Below are 16,585 nucleotides of genomic sequence, written 5' to 3'. Positions count from 1 at the left end.
CAATAAGACAAACAACCTGATTTAAAAATGGGCAAATGATTTAAATAGATATTTCACCAAAGAAGATATGGGAATGTTTAACAAAGCATATGAAAAGATGCTTAATAGCATTACTCATTAGGGAAATGCAGATTAAAACCATGATGAGTTAACTTTTCATACCCACTAGCATGTCAAAAATAAAAAAGAGAGACAATAAAGAGTGTTGGTAAGAACATGGAGAAATGGAAACTTTCATACATTCCTGAAAGGGATGTAAAATGATATAGACACTTTACAAAATAAAAAGTTTCTTAAAAAGTTAAACATAAACTTATCATACAAACCAGTAATTCCACTCTGAAGTACCTAACTGAGAGAAATAAAATCAAACATCTGTAAGCAAATGTTCATTGCTGTACTATTCATATTAGCTAAACTTTATGCTAACTGAAAGAAGCCAGATGTATGAAATAGTACATATTGTGTCCCATTTATATGAAGTCTATAGAGACAGAAATTATATTAATGGTTGCCTGGGGCTGAGGGTGGAGTGGAGATTTACTGCAAATGGGCATGAAGTAACTTTCTGAGGCAATGAAAAAGTTCTAAAACTGGGTTGTGGTGATGGTTGCACAACTCTGCCGATTGGTTAAAAATAATTGAATTGAACACTTACAATGAACAAATTTTATGGTGTGTAAATTAATCTCAGAGAAATTTTAAATTTCAGCTTTGCTAAATATTAATCTTTAGCTTTATTAATTAGCCTTTGAACTTATGAGCCCACCCTAGTTTGCTGTGCATTTATTCATTTCTGGGCAAACTAGCATCATGTAAGAGACAGGGTTGAAACACATTCCACTGTCCCCTGTTGCCATTTCCCCTTGGTTGGCAACTGAGCAACTTAAACTATTATACAAATAGACTTTTTAAAGTGCATGTTGATTTCCTTTAGTGGTATACCACATTTTGACAATGTTAGTCAATGTCTTCAATCTAATATTGAATAAACAGATACACTTGAAATGCTAACTCTTTAACCTGAAAGAATGGTTTCACTTAGTTCATCTAATTAAAAGATTTAAAGGCAAGAGGTAAAGAAGCCACACATTTTGCCTTTATCAAGGTCAATAGTTTTCATCAAAATCTGAGTCCTCTTTTACCTACCAGATTGGGCTTCTTCCCACTAAAAGGGCATTAGCCTATTCTAGCTTCATGTTGGTTGAAGGTCAAGAATGTTTGCCATCTGCCTTAACCCTATTCAGACATCACATGGCCTGCCTGAGAGCCATGCTATTTTGTAATGAGAGTTATTCACCTGGGAAAAGAGCCAGAGTAGCGGAAGAAACCAGACCAGAAGTGGCTAACAGACAGAATCTCCTCGTTTGGCCTTGAGTAATTGGAATGAAATCATACTTCCTTGTCAGACCATCCACACAATTTTCGTTTCCACATGGGTGATAACCAGGGTTTGTGTCATACACCTGAGGAAGTTTACCCATCACCTACCGAATATGCTTTACCACGTTAAGGTAAGAAGTTGTGTGACCCTTCACTTGGCAGACTTTTTAAGCAACAACAAAATAGCCAGGAGCAAGAAAGAAAATTGGGCTGTGATTCATTAAAGAACTCCAACCTACATGCTATGATATGGATGGATTCCTTGAGTGCTCACAAATATGAATTTCTTTTGTGTCTATGTGCCATTGATGCATTTGGAAATGGAAAGGAGTCAGAAGTGCAGCCAGCCAATTGCCTCTCCCACTTACCTCTGTTTTCATCATGGGCCAATCCAGTTCTGGGAAGCTCAGCCAGGTATGGTCACTTCTAAGGTGCCTAGAGTCATTTTATCTCCTTAAGGATATATGGATATCTCTAGTATGAAACATGATGTATTGATTTGGGAGGGTAATTTATAATCAATATGTTGAACAAGAACAATTCTTAGGTTGTAATTATCAGGCAACTTTATATTCTGCCCCCACTGACTCTTTAAATTCACTCTTCAGGCTAGTTCTTCTCCAGTCCCTGGAAGAAATACCAAACAATTCTATGACATGTCTGATCACTCTTTGGACATAAAAAGCAACAAATTATGATCTCAATTCAGTATGAGAAATATCCACCTTTATATAATCATTGAAACTCTAAGCTTGGTTTAAGTTTGTAACCCTTCTCTCCCTTCAGCTTGCAAGTTACAAGCAGACAGAGTAGGGGGCTTAATTTGCTTCTCACAGTCTGCTTGGACTGCCATTACAAAATACCACAGACTGGGTGGCTTAAACAACAGAAATTTATTTCTCACAGTTCTGGAGGCCGGGAAGTCCAAGATCAAGATGCTGGTTCATTAAGTTCCTGGTGAGGGCTCTCTTCCTTGCTTACAAACAGCCACCTTCTTGTTGTATTTTCACAGGGCAGAGAGTGCTCTGGTGTCTCTTCTCATAAGTAATTCTATTGGATCAAGCTTTATAATCTCGTTTAATTTTAATTATTTTTGTAAAAGCTTTATCTCTAAATACAGCCTTCTTGGGGGTTGAGGTTTCCACATACAAATTTGGGGGGACACAATTCATTATGTGTCACTCACTTTCATCCCCTTGCATCTCCTCCTCCATCCTCTCTTGTACCTATAGCTTCTAACCTATGAAGTATGGAGAGAGAGGAGATTAAAAGAGGCAGGATCATTTATAATGTCTGAAGTTGGCATGAGCCTTCAGCACGCTCTCCAGGCCTGGCAGACAGTAAACTTGTCTAAGATTCCTGCTCTTAGGGGAAATGTTTGTATATGCTGTGTCCTCCTCCTGCTCCATGTTACACCTCTTTCCTCAGCCCCTAGGAATTCCATGGCTGACCTCCAGCCTCTTTCTGCTGAAGCTCCTTCTCCCCTTCAGACAGCCCACTTGGACAGTCATGAATCAATTCCACACTAGCTGTCTTTCATGTGTGGACCATCATATCCATTGGAAACCCTCATGCTTCCTTCTACTTTCTTCCTCTTGAATCCCAAACTCTGGGAGAACCGGCCAATCACAGTGCAGCACCAAAATCACTTTGCTTCTGAAGTCAGAGCACCTCTCAGTTTTAGATTCCCCAAGCAGGGGTTAGAATGCCTTCTGCCCTAACTCCCAAACTGCAGAGGATGCATCTCCAGCTTTCTGAGTGGTGTCCCTGAAGCCCTTCTCTTTTAACCTGAGGGAAGGGGAACCCACTTCCCTGACAACTCCCCATCAGTCCACGCTCTGTAGCAGATATGGTGAATTGGTCCTCAGCATCGATTCCAACCTCTTTTCTTGTGTGCTTTCCTTGACTATCAAATCGAAAACAACTATTTTCAGATGATTTTACAGTTAGTATTCTAGATGCAAATTATATTCTGCCACTTGAAGGCACTTGAACAAGATTTGGAAGGCAGAATGGAGCTGGGGATGGGGAGGGGGGTCTTCCCATTGCATGCAAACCCCAGGGGATGGAGACAGTATTTTCTGCATCTGTGATCCAGGTTCCAGCCATTATCCTCACGGGCATTAAAAGGCAGTTGCATCAGTGATGACAGAGGTTTCCTTATCTCTGGGTCACAGCTATGGTGATATGATTTTGGCATCAACAATTCTAGAGTTTACATGGTAACCTCTTGACTTCCTACCTCTGGCTGGTGGACAGAGTAGTAGCTCCCTGGGGGCCCAGTTCTGAAAGTCATTTTCTGTAAGTCTGGCCTGAAATCAACTCCTCAAGCCTTCTAAAATTTTCTAAGCACCAAATTCTTTTAATTGTTCTGATTAAAATTCCTAGAGTAGTTTCTGCTTCCTGCAACTGAACCCTGACTGATACACCTCTGCTTGGTAAAGGGAGTGGGGAATGAAATTCAACTGCACATCAACAACTGGGATGAAACACCCACTTTAACATCCTCTTCTAACCTCCTTGAGGGCACGCCATATTTTCAGCCCCTGAGAGTGCATCTTCATAGCGCCTATGTCCTGATCATGCTTTACCACGTGAAAAGGGCCAACATATTTTAAATTTTCTTTTGTGCACAAAGATAATACCTTCATTTACATATCCTTACATACTCACAAATCTATCCAGTACTTTATTTATTTGGCTTAAGACAGTGTAAATTTCCCCCAACCTCAAATTATCAACTATGTGCCTGAACTCTCATTTGGCCTGGCCTCAGAAGCAGACAGAGGGGTAGAACTGCTTCTGGAGCTGGGAAGAATGATTTCTCTTCCAGAATATTCACTCCACCAACTAACATTGCACCCCATGGAGACTGATTCTTTGGCTTGAATTTGTTTCCTGACAAAATGCCAAGAGCCCAGTCACAGTGACAGTTGAGCCTGTGATCCAGAAGTGCCTTCTCTGAGCTCATCCTAACCTGTCATCAGTGCCATCCTTGATGAGAAGGAGGCAGAGAGGACATGAGCAGCACAATGGGATAAATGTGCAGCCCTGGGAGGATTCCTCCTCCTCTGTTACCCCACGCCACCCCATATAAAGTAAGGGAAATAATGTTTGAGATGAGGAATTGACTTTCTCTTAATGTAATGTAGAATGTGAATAACAGCATCTTTTGGAAACTTTGCTATTTGTTTTGCTTCATAACACACTCTGAGCAAAAAATGATTTGCTTGTTCTGCAGATGCAACTCTGAGACTAGCCCTCTAGCCCCTCCTTGCACCTAAACTGCTGCCCCTAAGCCCTTACAGTATAGAAACTCTGGAGCTGCCACTGGGACTCAGGATATTTGGGGGTGAAAGACAGGTAGAAGGGCCCCTTGAAGGTGGGGAAAAGGTGGGGATGGGGGAGTGGGGACTCACACAAGATTTGACCTGCTTTGTAATTTTGCCTAATGGCAACATATGTCTTTTCTGTATCCCTCGTTATTGGCATGCTTAAATCCCAAAATAGCTATATTAAAAATTGCTCCCTTCCTAAAGCTTGCATCATACTTTTTAATTCTTTTTTTCCCCAATATGATCTGTAGGAACATACTATTTAATTCTGGTCTGAGTCATGGCAACATTCTCTGAGTCAATTGCCAGGACTTAATCAAGGTTTTACAATGTCCTTCCTATGTGAATACTTTCTGGCTTCTCTCTTACATTGGATTTTGGCAACAAATAAAATCCTTTGAAAAACATGGGCTCCACACACTTCCTCTGTCCCTCTTGTGGCCTCCCTCTTCTCTGCTGGGCCTCACTGAAGTCAGACGACCCCCCCCCCCTCCACTTAACCAACTCCCTTTGTCCTTCCCTCTTCCCTTGCCTGTTGTGTCACTTTCCTGCCTCCTTTCCTTGCATTATTTTCTCCACTAAACACTTCATCCCCATCTCAACGCCCTTCCCATCCCCAGAGGACAGTGGCGTTCGCCGGCTCACAAGGGAAGACACCAGGCTCAGTACCCTGCAACCTTGGACCAGTTCTTTAATGTCTCAGGGCCTCAGTGTTCTGTAAATCCAAATAGTTCTCAGTTCATATTAATAGTTGATCTTAAAATATTCAGATAAAAATCCCATCAGAGCAAATTCCATTACCTAGAAAGTGTCTGTATATGAAAGCACTTTCTAAATGTTTACCAATAGAGCACTGGTAAAATAAATAAGTCCTTTCAAAGAATAATGATGTATTTGTTAAAAAGCATAAGGTGGCTCTTTGCTGATGTGGAATGATGTCTAAAGAATAAAGAAAGCAATTTGCAGAATCACATGTGTGATATAATCATGCTTTGAACAATCCACACGACATGTTGGTATTACATTTGTTAGGTACCACATGTAAGTTAGTGTGATTAGAAAAAACTTGGAAGGAGACAGGCCACACATGGCAGTGGTTACTTTGGAGGGGAGGGGAGGTGGACGAAGTGAGTAAGGGAACTTTAATTTTTTTTTTCATGCTTCTGAATTGTTTGAAATGTTTACCAGCATGTCTTTAATAATTAGCATCAACTTTGGATAATTTTTGGAAAGCATCTTCCATATCCTGGATAAGTGCTTTATTGATATGTTTAAAATCCTGTAAAATAAACTATCTTATATACTATGTCTTTTCCTTTGATATCTTTTCACAAAACGTGTTCATTCAGATAGATAAATAGACAGACAGACAGACAGACAGATAGACTGCTTTGCCCTGTGGGGAAATGAGAACTGAGCTGACCCCAGCTTTTTGTTCTGCCCTCAAGTAGCAGCCCCTCCTCAAACGTCTCAGTCACCTAAACAAAAACTTGGCTTCTGCTCCCAAACCCTGGCAAGCCACAGATTTCAGGGCCTTGAGAGAGGAAATAGGGTTAAAAGTTGAGGTGAAGGAGACGACCTGAGATTGCTTTTCCCTTATTGGATTCACACCAAAGTATGCTATTTTATATCATTAATTTATTACCAAAGTTTGCCTCCTGGACTGCAGCTTTTGTGGACTGATTTGACCAAGTTATTTATTTCAAACCTGCTATATTTCCTACTTCATATGAAGCATGCTATAGGGAGGTTTTATACTCATATCACTAAAGGAAGTCTTTGTCTCTGATCCTTTTCACTAATGGAGTTTCTATGAACTTGTTTGTAGCTAGCTACGGTGACGCACAGACTATGAAAGCAGCAGGACTCACACATGCACCCACACTGTCTTCATTGGCTGAATCCTCCCAGGATAACCTGAGACATCTTTGTTAATAGAATCACCCCTCTCCCTGCGCCCAACACCCCAAGGAGGAAATTAGTAAGAAAAACGTGGGAGTGTGATCTCCTCCTTCTTCCCTCATTCTACCATCCAGCCTATTTTAAGACAGTTGTACATGGACAGACCCGTTACCCACGTGACTCAGCTTCTGCTAATCATGGAAACAGGAGTTTGCTTGGCAGGAGAATCAGTCACCATCTCCAAGTTCCTAGGCTTATGACTGGTATGAGTGTTCTCTTCTGCTCAGGCGTGAGGAGTCAAAGATAAGTACTTGTCAAATCTGTGCATTTATGTGGAAATGAGACATTATTTGTGTTATAATGTCAGTACATTTCTTGCGGACAACATCAACCTAAAAACACTCGAGTCTCGTTGTTATAAGAAAGCATTGATCTAACTAGGAGATATTTTCATTATGTGTCTTTTGTTTAATTGCCGTCAACCCCTTGGTCAATTTGCAATATTGTGCATCTTTGTATCTATATCACCTTTTTCCTGAGGGCCCCACCACCAGCCACTGTCATCTCTCACTGGCCTGTGTCTCCTAACCTGTCTCCCTGCTTCCGTGTGGCCCTACTACAATGTTCTCCACATAAAATGCAGACCCATCATTTAAAAATGCAGATGGCCAGTCCCCAGTCCCAGGCTGGTTTGCAAACTCCTCAGTGGCTTCCACTGCACCTTGAGTAAAAGATAATCTCCTTTGCAAGTTCTGCCTCCACTGGACATTGTCCTCCCTGCACCCGGCCACACTGGCTGAGCCACGCTGGGAGACTGCACCAAGCTGGCCCTGCCACCGTGCTCTGCACTTCTTTTCTGTGCCTGGGATGCATCCCCTTGGTCCTCCCTGGATCTGCTCCTTCTCTTCCAACTCAGTCTCCTCAGCCACGCCTCCCCTGACCAACTTACCAAAGTGACAGCTTCCTATTCATTTCCTCTTTAATACATATTATACCTATAATTACTTGTTTATTGTTTACCTCCCTCAGTTGACTGAAAACTCCATGTCAAGGTGAATCATTAGTGCTAGTATCCCAACTGCCTTTTTCAGAAACCCACCGAAACCCCAAGAGGTCTGGGGAGCCCAGGTTATAAACTCCTACCGTATTATGAGCGTAAGTTGTCACTAGCAGCATTCGCTTTAATGTTCTTGTTAGCATCACCAACTTAATTTTATTGGACAATTTGCCAACAGTCTAAATCTGTTAACTTTTCCAGTTAAAATCTAATAAGTAAAGCTTTTAAGTCAACGACAGGAAGCAGGATACAGAAAACAGCCGGCTGCGACACGAGGGTATTGCTTAGGTGAGCTTTCCCTCAGTTTGAGGGGTGCTGTCGCCGACTTTTGTGATGCACTGAAGATCAGGGTGAGTTGGACAGGACAGGATGCAGAACCATGACTCTGCTTTCCCAAATCAAATGTTTTCCCAATGACCTCATCACTTTATTTGAAACAATGAGGGCTCCAGCGTCATTGGAACATCTGTACTCAAAAATAAGGAACATATTTTAACCTTCTCTAAAACTGTATGTCAATGCCTCCTTCCATCCAGGCACATAATCAGCATGATTTCTTAGAATACTCAATACGAAGTATTCAAACAGCCAGAGTTTAAATTTCCTTAGTTTTTCATGATAAAATTATTTGTACATTTGTGAAGATTTAGTCAAAGTCACAGCTAAGAGTTACTTTATGGAGACTTAATTTGAAATACAGAAAATTAAGCATGAAGCTATTATAAGACATACCTTGCAATGGCTACATAGTTCCACAGTTTTTTTTGGGGGGGGGAAAGTCATAATTGTTGCTACTGACCAAATAGAAGGCTAATTAAGACAAAGGCCTGTCTTTGACTCTCATTTAACTAATCAGTTGAATTGACACATACTTATTGAGCTTCTGCTATGGCCTTATGAAGTGTAAGACATGGTCCCAGCCTTCAAGAGGCTTGAATTCAGAGGGTAAAAGGCAGAAAAGAAGCTATCATATTTTACATTGATTGCATTAGTAAGTGCCTTCTGACATTTGTTATTAATATGTGCCTACCAGTTCAAGTTCTCTGCTCAGACTTTGCATGTATTATTTCATTTAATCTCACAACTATCATGTACTTTAACTACATAGCAATTTCACATTTAAGACAAATGAGCAATTCATTGGCTTGTGTACCTACAAAAAGCTACCAAGTGGCAGAGCTAAAGTTCCACCCAGATCTGCCTGACTCCAAGGCTCAGAGCTCTTTCAACCATCAAAACTGTGCTATGGTCAGGAGGTACTGTCCAGGCTCTCCCCAGGAAAGCAAAATAAGACCAGGTAATAAGGTAAGAATGTGAACTTCATGAGGATGGACTATGCCCATTTTATTTCCCATTTTATTTTCCAAACCCAGGACAGTGCTTCGCACTGATAAATATATTTTGAATAAATGACAATTAATCTCTGGCAATTAAGCTTCGAAAGCAACTGATTCTAACTCAGAGTAGAGAGGTACAGAGGACACTTAAAAGGACAAACTCCCAGGTGTATAAAATCTGGGGAGAGCTGATGGAATGTATCAACATATTAAAATAAAGATTCAAATCAATCATTAGACAGGTTGATTAGTCTTGGAAACATAGAAAAGGAAAATGAAACTGTAGAGGCAAAAAATATACCATAATTCCAAATGATGTTTTCTCAGCAGACACAAGACATTGGTAACTATGTCGACTGTAAGAATTTAGAGGAGGGGAACATCTGGGAAGCTGGAGTCAATAGAACTGGCTCTGTGGAAGAGATGGACTTGGTGATATGATGTGTTCAGCCCTCATTTCCAAGTCATCCTGAATGGTTGTCTTGCAATAGCATGCAAAGGACATGACACATAGTGTAGGCAGGTCACCTAGGAGTAGCAGCACGTCGTCCTCAAGAGGAGAAACCCTTCATCAGTATTGGACAAATCAGGTTCTGTGTCTGGAAGGCTGGAGCCCTGTGAATTCCCATAGGATAAACACTACCTTGAAAGACCCCCTGACAGCCAACCAGCAGCTCTCCTAGCAGACACCACCTGTATCACGCTGGAACCAAGCTGTGTTTCCTTCTGAACTGACATCACCAAAAAGTACATAACTACAAGGAAATATTAATACATTTCAGTTCTAGACTAAAAGGAGATTATCAGCTGTACAAATACAATATAGTTTATGATGGGGAGTAGAGAAGGAAGAAAAAGAAGCAAAAGAACTGACATTCAATGGGCCCCTACCTTGTTTTGGCCAAGTCCTGTGTACTTATCTTACACAGAGAATGACCAGGGAACTAGAGGCTTGGGGAAGGTAAGTCAATTGACCAGAGTTGCCCAACTAGTGGCTCTCTGGGATGGTATTCAAGCCCAGGCCTGTCTAGTTCATGAGAAATAATAACAAGAGGACATAGTTAGTATAAAAAATAGATAGAAAAGACCCTCGTAGTCAGAGTTAGAAATCTGCATGCACAGTTGCCAAGAGAGACTGCTCTCTCTCAAGTTCTTTTCAGTCAATAGATGCATACTATTTGGACTCACTTTTCAGTCCTGTGTGAAGACAAAGAAATGGTAAGGGACATGAGAACCTCTGGGATACAGGCAGGCTGCAGAGTCTACCTCCATGCCTGCCCCTGTCCCACAGCGTGTGTTTCCACAACCAGAATACACGAATGCTTGGAGAGGTGATTCATATGAAGCCAGCATTTATATGAATTGCTCTTTCCTTGGTGAAATCTTGCCCTTCTTGGACTTTGTAAACAGATAAAATTCCGAATTTGAATTGCTATATTGCAGCTTATTAAATATTCACTTTTTACAAATAAATAGATGCATTATTCACAGCAGGGCAGATTCACTAATTCGTTTTTCCAAAGAGTTCTTGACTACAGTGTGTCACCAGCGCCTTCCTCCTGGGTCAGCGGATGAGATGAAATGAGTCTTTTTTGGTACAAATCCTAAGAACAGGGGCTTAACCTGAACTAGAAAGCCAGCTTCGGGTCCTGCCAAACCCAGGCTGCGTCCACACTGGACCTCCGACTTGCCTTATTCTTGGCCTCTCGCAGAGGCTTGTCCCTCATCAGTGTTTCTGAAAGTATGGCACCTGGCAACTTGGGGTAGAATCACTTGGGATGATTTTTCAAAATGTGTTGGCATCAAAAATTTAAACCTCAGAATTGAGAATCTCTGCTCTAACCAAGGTAATGCCTAGTAAGAAAGCTGTCGTAAGCCTCATCCTAGACTCAATCAAGAGTTCAGACTTTGTCTTGTAAGCTCTGGGGAGACACCAAAGTGGTTAAAGGAGAGAAAGGACATGATCACATTTTGCGTTTTAAAAGAGTAGGCTAATTGTGATGGGAATAGACTGCCAGACAAAGGAGACCAGGTATGGCAGTGGCCCAGGTGAGAGAGGAGGCTGACCCAAGGTAGAGCAGTGGCCACAATGGACTGGAGGAGCACTTAGGAAAAAGAATCAGCAGGGCCTGGAGACTCACTGGATGCAGGCTGGGGAGGTCAGCAGGTGACAGAGAGGATGAAATTAAAGATGAGCTTCCTGTGTGGGCTGAGATGTGCTAACATGAACACATGTTATTGCAGAATTCAGAGTATAACCCCCCTGTTCTGTAACCCAAGGTTTTTCAAATATACTCCATTTCCTTAATTTGTATAAAATCAATTAAGTGATGTGTTGTTTGTTTTATTCTACAATTAACAAAAGGACTTTCTTTGATTTTTTTTTTTTGCTGGGGGGCTTGATAATATAAACTAAATTGAAACAATGTGTCTAGGTTCCTAGTGAAGTTATTTCTCTTTAGGTTCTCTGAAAAGTGGGGCAGTGAGACAAAGCCTCAGCTTTCATTCCATAGGACTGAAAATACTTGTCTCCTAACCTCAAATTTGGAAGTAAGCACTGTCTTTTTTAATCACTGGCAGATCATCTCCTCCTTTTCCTCTCTGTCTCACTCCTTCTACCCTAGATTTCTCTGAGATGCTTTATTTGGAGATTGTTTGTCCACAGATGGGGGAGATTTAGCTGAAACTGGAGGAATTTCCAGGGGACGGAATGTAGCAATAGTTGTAGGACAAGAGGTAAAAATCTGATCTCTTTGTTTTTCAGTTCTTTTTAATAGTTATAATGTTCTTTTCCTAATTATAAAATAATTAAAATTTATTATGATTATTAGGAATTCAAATAATCCAGGAAACTAAGATACAGAAAGGGAAAATACTCTTGTTATCGCAGCCTCAGAAATATCCATGTTAACAGTGTGGTGTATACTATCCCAGATTCCTATACTAATGGAGGATTAAGGCCAGGAATTAGGCAGGCACCGAGCAGGGGCCAGGGCTCCAGGCAGAGAGCGAGCCTGTGTTCCTATGGCAATGCAGAACACATGAGAGAGGCTAGAGCTTCCCTGTGGTGCTAGGACCTGGCGTGTGAGGTGGGTGGAGCAAGATGTGAGCAGTGGAGGCTGGCAGGGAGCTTTCAGAGTGAGTGCACGCATGCTTGTACACCTTTTAAAGAAATTGGGTCATGCTATGCATTTTCTCCTAAGACTTGTCTTTCCACATGGAAATCTTCCCATGCCAGTACCTTTAGATATAATTCATCCCTTTAAAATTAGCCATATAGTACTCTCTTATTTGGATGAACAAAGTGTGTTTTACCAATCTGCCATTAATGTGAGTAGTTTCCAATTTTTGCTATTAAGAGAACATGAACATTCTTTAGTAAATACCCAGAGAAGAATGTTTTAAGGCTTAATTTCTAGGATTGATATTGCTAGGTCAATGATGCATATTTAAAATTTTGCATTACCTACTGTGGGTAGGATTGGCTAGTTCCTTACACTCTTACCAGTACAGTATGCTATTTATTTATTTGTTGCCAATATCATGGCAAAAAGAAAATCTCATTTAAAATTTTATTTTAATTAATGTTGAATACCTTTTCATATCTTTCTTGCCTACAGGTATTTATTCTGTGAATTACCAGTTCATATCTTTTGTATCTGATTACTTTAGGTCAACCGCCTCTCCGGGCCAATAAAAATGTCACCATAGAGTTTTTTGGTTTTGGTTTTGTTTTGGTGGCACTAGGACTTACTAGGCTGTCCCTTAGTGTAGGCACTGGGGCCTGTGGTGCTCCTGGTGTATAAAGCCTGGACATTCTGCCAATCTGCCTTGAGCGGTGACACCAGGAAGCTGACAGCAGGAGGATGCTGCACACGAGCTCATCCTCTGTCATCTTCATTTGGCCAGCAGCTGCAGCCAGACACAGCTCTTTTATCTGGAACTCGATTGTGGCCTGCGCCACATCAGCTTGGGCCACCGTGTTCATCGTAGGTCAACAGGGAAGGGAACTTGCCAGAATCGCTCAGGCCGGGCCCAGCGTGCCTGTGATCTGTCTGATCAGAGGCATCTTACTTCTTGGCCAGCTTCTTGATGAGCCTCTTATTTTTGTTGAGTTTCTTCCCTGCCTCGATGTTCCTGTGGGTCACAGCCTCAGCCTCAGCCTGGTCACAGTGCTGCTTGTCCCCAGGACACGCACAGAGAACTTGCAACTGGAGTGGACTTAATCCTGACAGCGCTGGAGAAGCATTTGTCCTTGTGAGGGTCATAGTTCTTCAAAGTGATCCTCAGCTCCACTGAAAAACACCCAGTGCTTGCTCTGGCTCCTGCGCAGGACACCTTGTCCAGGGTGTCTCAAGAGACTTCGCTGCTCTTGGTGCCTCGTGCTGTTGTACCCAGGAAAGAGTGTTACTGGAGGGTTTTGTGCCTTCATTTAAAGTGTTTGCTGTGTTAGTGAAACAATGAAAGTCAGTGACCTTCAGTATCTGGAAGTCATTTTTGCCTTTCAGTTTTTACTGCAATTGCAGGACCCTAATCTTCTTTTATAACCAACCATGACCTTTTTCTGTTGGCCTTTATCCCCTTGATCTATGGACCCCAAAACTCCTAATTTCCACCAGTCGATTTAATCTTTTTAAGGAGGACACTTAAAATGCTTCTCAGGATTGCTTTGGGCTTCACGCCTTCAGTTTTCTATTTATGGATTTATGGTTTTCTGGGAAGAAGACACATCTTTTCCTTTGAATATGGCCTGTCTTCCTATTTAGACTTCACAGTTCTCCATCAGCAACCAACCCTGATCTTGTGCCATTAGGAATCCAAATTTGTCCATTGTCTGCTCCAACTAGCGTTGAAGTGAAACTCACACCATATTTCCCCCCAGTATTCTTTATAGTTCATCTGTAGCTGGACAAGCTGACAGAAATATGTTTTCCTAAGAATTGTGACACAGACTCCTTTCTGGACAGTCAAGGGTGGGAAAGAAAAATAAGGTAACAAATTTTTTTTTTTTTTTTTTTTTTGAGACAGAGTCTCACTCTGTTCCCCGGTCTAGAATGCAGTGGCATCAGCCTAGCTCACGGCAACCTCAAACTCCTGGGCTCAGGTGATCCTTCTGCCTCAGCTTCCAGAGTAGCTGGGACTACAGGCATGCACCACCATGCCCAGCTAATTTTTTTGTATATATTTTAATGTTTGGCTAATTTCTTTCTATTTTTATAGTAGAGACGGGGTCTCGCTCTTGCTCAGGCTGGTCTCGAACTCCTGAGCTCAAATGATCCACCCGCCTCGGCCTCCCAGAGTGCTAGGATTACAGGCGTGAGCCACCGTGCCCGGCCTGGTAACAAATTTTAAATACAGATGTATCATACATTGAGAAAGATTTAGAGGTCTTAAAACATAGAATTTTTCATAGAAGGTAGCATTTTCACTCCTTTGTTTTGTGGGTGAGACGAAGGCAGGTCAGTGAGCTGCTATGCTTGCCCAGCCAGTAAGAGGCAGAGCTGAAATGCAAGTTTCCTGACTCCTGGACCACAGTCTCTTCTTCTAGGCTGCCTCCTTTTCTAACTGAAAGAAGAATTTCTTTCAATTTCTAATTGAAAGAAGAATTTCTTTCAATTTCTAATTGAAAGAAGAAATTCACTTAGAAGATTCATATATTGTTAATCCCAGAAGTCACTTTGGTTGTCATCTGTCACAAAGGAGGAACCAAGTCTCAAGGAGATTAAGTAACTTGCATAGGGTCACAGGGTAGTAGGCAGATGCCCACCCCAGGGCACAGGTGGCACTTCTTCTCATTGCCAAAGAGGGATCTCTCTACCAGGCCACTCGGGCATCTTCCAGAGTCCTCAGAGCAGGTGGAAGAGGCCCTCCCCTCCCAGTGCTCTGAGAAAACACTCTGTCCTTTAAGGTAGCCTAAGCCTGCTCCTTGTGTCATATTGAAAAGAAATAATCCTCGTGGTTCTACTGGGTTTGTGACTTGTGTAATAGCGTGTGTGTTCAGAGTAGTTGTATTTTATTTTTCTAGTAGTAAAATATGTCATTGCTTTCCTAATGTTTCACTTAGGTTCTTTTGTTTTTAAGGAGAACTGATGTCAGTTAGCTTGAGACAGGGGGTTTCATTGCAGGAACTGAGACAGCTCCAGGGACCCCCTCGCTCTCCATCGCTTTCTCACAGCTTCTTGTTTCTCCTTGTGCTTCTGCTCAGTTCTCTCTCGGCCACCTGGCGTATTCTGCTTATTCGAGGTTTCTGAACTTTCTCAGCTGTGACTTACTAGTGGATTTTGCCTGCCATGTATGTCCCTGACTCTCCCTTGGGGCATCTCTAAGGATACAGGAAAACCCAAACCCCATTTCTCCCACTATACTCTCGCAACACAGAACGCTTCTGTGACCAAACGTGCGGGTGTATTTCCTGACACACCAACCAAGCAATTCTGCCACCGACACCAGCTGGGCGTCCTCTAATTCAATTCAATTCTGACACTATCCACCTGGAGATGAAGTCAGATCCTGCAGGTTGAGAGCTCAGTCCCACAAGACTGCCCCCACTTCTGCTGACAATCTCAAGGCCTGGATTGTTTTACCGCTGCCTCTGCCCCACCAGCTATCATTCTGGGTATCCACAGTCCCCTCTGCAGATGGATTAATTTGTCAGAGAGGCCTACAGAACTCTGGGAAACACTTAATTACTGGTTAATTATGAAGGGTATCCAAGAATATAAATAAATCACCAGATGGAAGATCTGCATGGGGTGCTGTGGGAAGAGGCAAGGAGCTTCCATGCCCACCCTGGGTGAGCCACATTCCAGAAACCTCCACCTGTTAAGCTATCCAGAAGCTCTCCACCCAGCCCTTTTGGGTTTTACAGAAGCTTGATTATGTGGGCATCGTTGATTAAATCATTGGCCATTGGTGATCGACTTTTCCCTCCCTGGAGGTTGGGGGTGGGGCTTAAAGTCCCACTGCTCTAATCATGCCCTGGTTTTTCCTGTGACCAGCCCCCATCCTGAAGCTACCTAGGGCTGCCAGCTACCAGCCATCTTATTAGCATCCAAAACACACTCATCACTTTGGAGGTTCCAAAGATCTTAGGAGTTATAGGTCAGAAAATGAGACCTATCATCACTGTGTCCTTACAGCTCTACTCTTGTAGCTGTCGGCTCATTTCTTCTGCATTTCCTAGTTCTAGATCTCAAAAGACAGAGAATCTGATTAGCTCAGCTCATCTTTTTGCACTAGGACACAGGTCATAGTTACTCTCCAGCCTATGGGATAGGCTGTGCTTTTGTCAGGTGCCCCTCCTGCACCAATCAGATATGGCCAAAGAAGGGTTTCATCACATGGCAAATTATCTGGTACATTAAGCATCTGTTGGTGGGGCAATTTCTTTAAAAGGGGCAGAGGTATCATAAACATGTCTAATACATGTGCTTTTTTAAAAAAAATTTAAGTTTCAAATGTCATGTAACTGAATCTGTTAATTGGCATCTTTTGTAAATTTCTTGGGAATTATAAAAATATGTTATTCAGGAACTCTTTCAATTATCTAATGGTGAGTCATGGCAATGCTA

This window comes from Lemur catta, chromosome 12, assembly GCF_020740605.2.
Source record: "Lemur catta isolate mLemCat1 chromosome 12, mLemCat1.pri, whole genome shotgun sequence".
Taxonomy (NCBI): Eukaryota; Metazoa; Chordata; class Mammalia; order Primates; family Lemuridae; genus Lemur; species Lemur catta.
Note: the sequence above shows the minus strand (reverse complement) of the source record.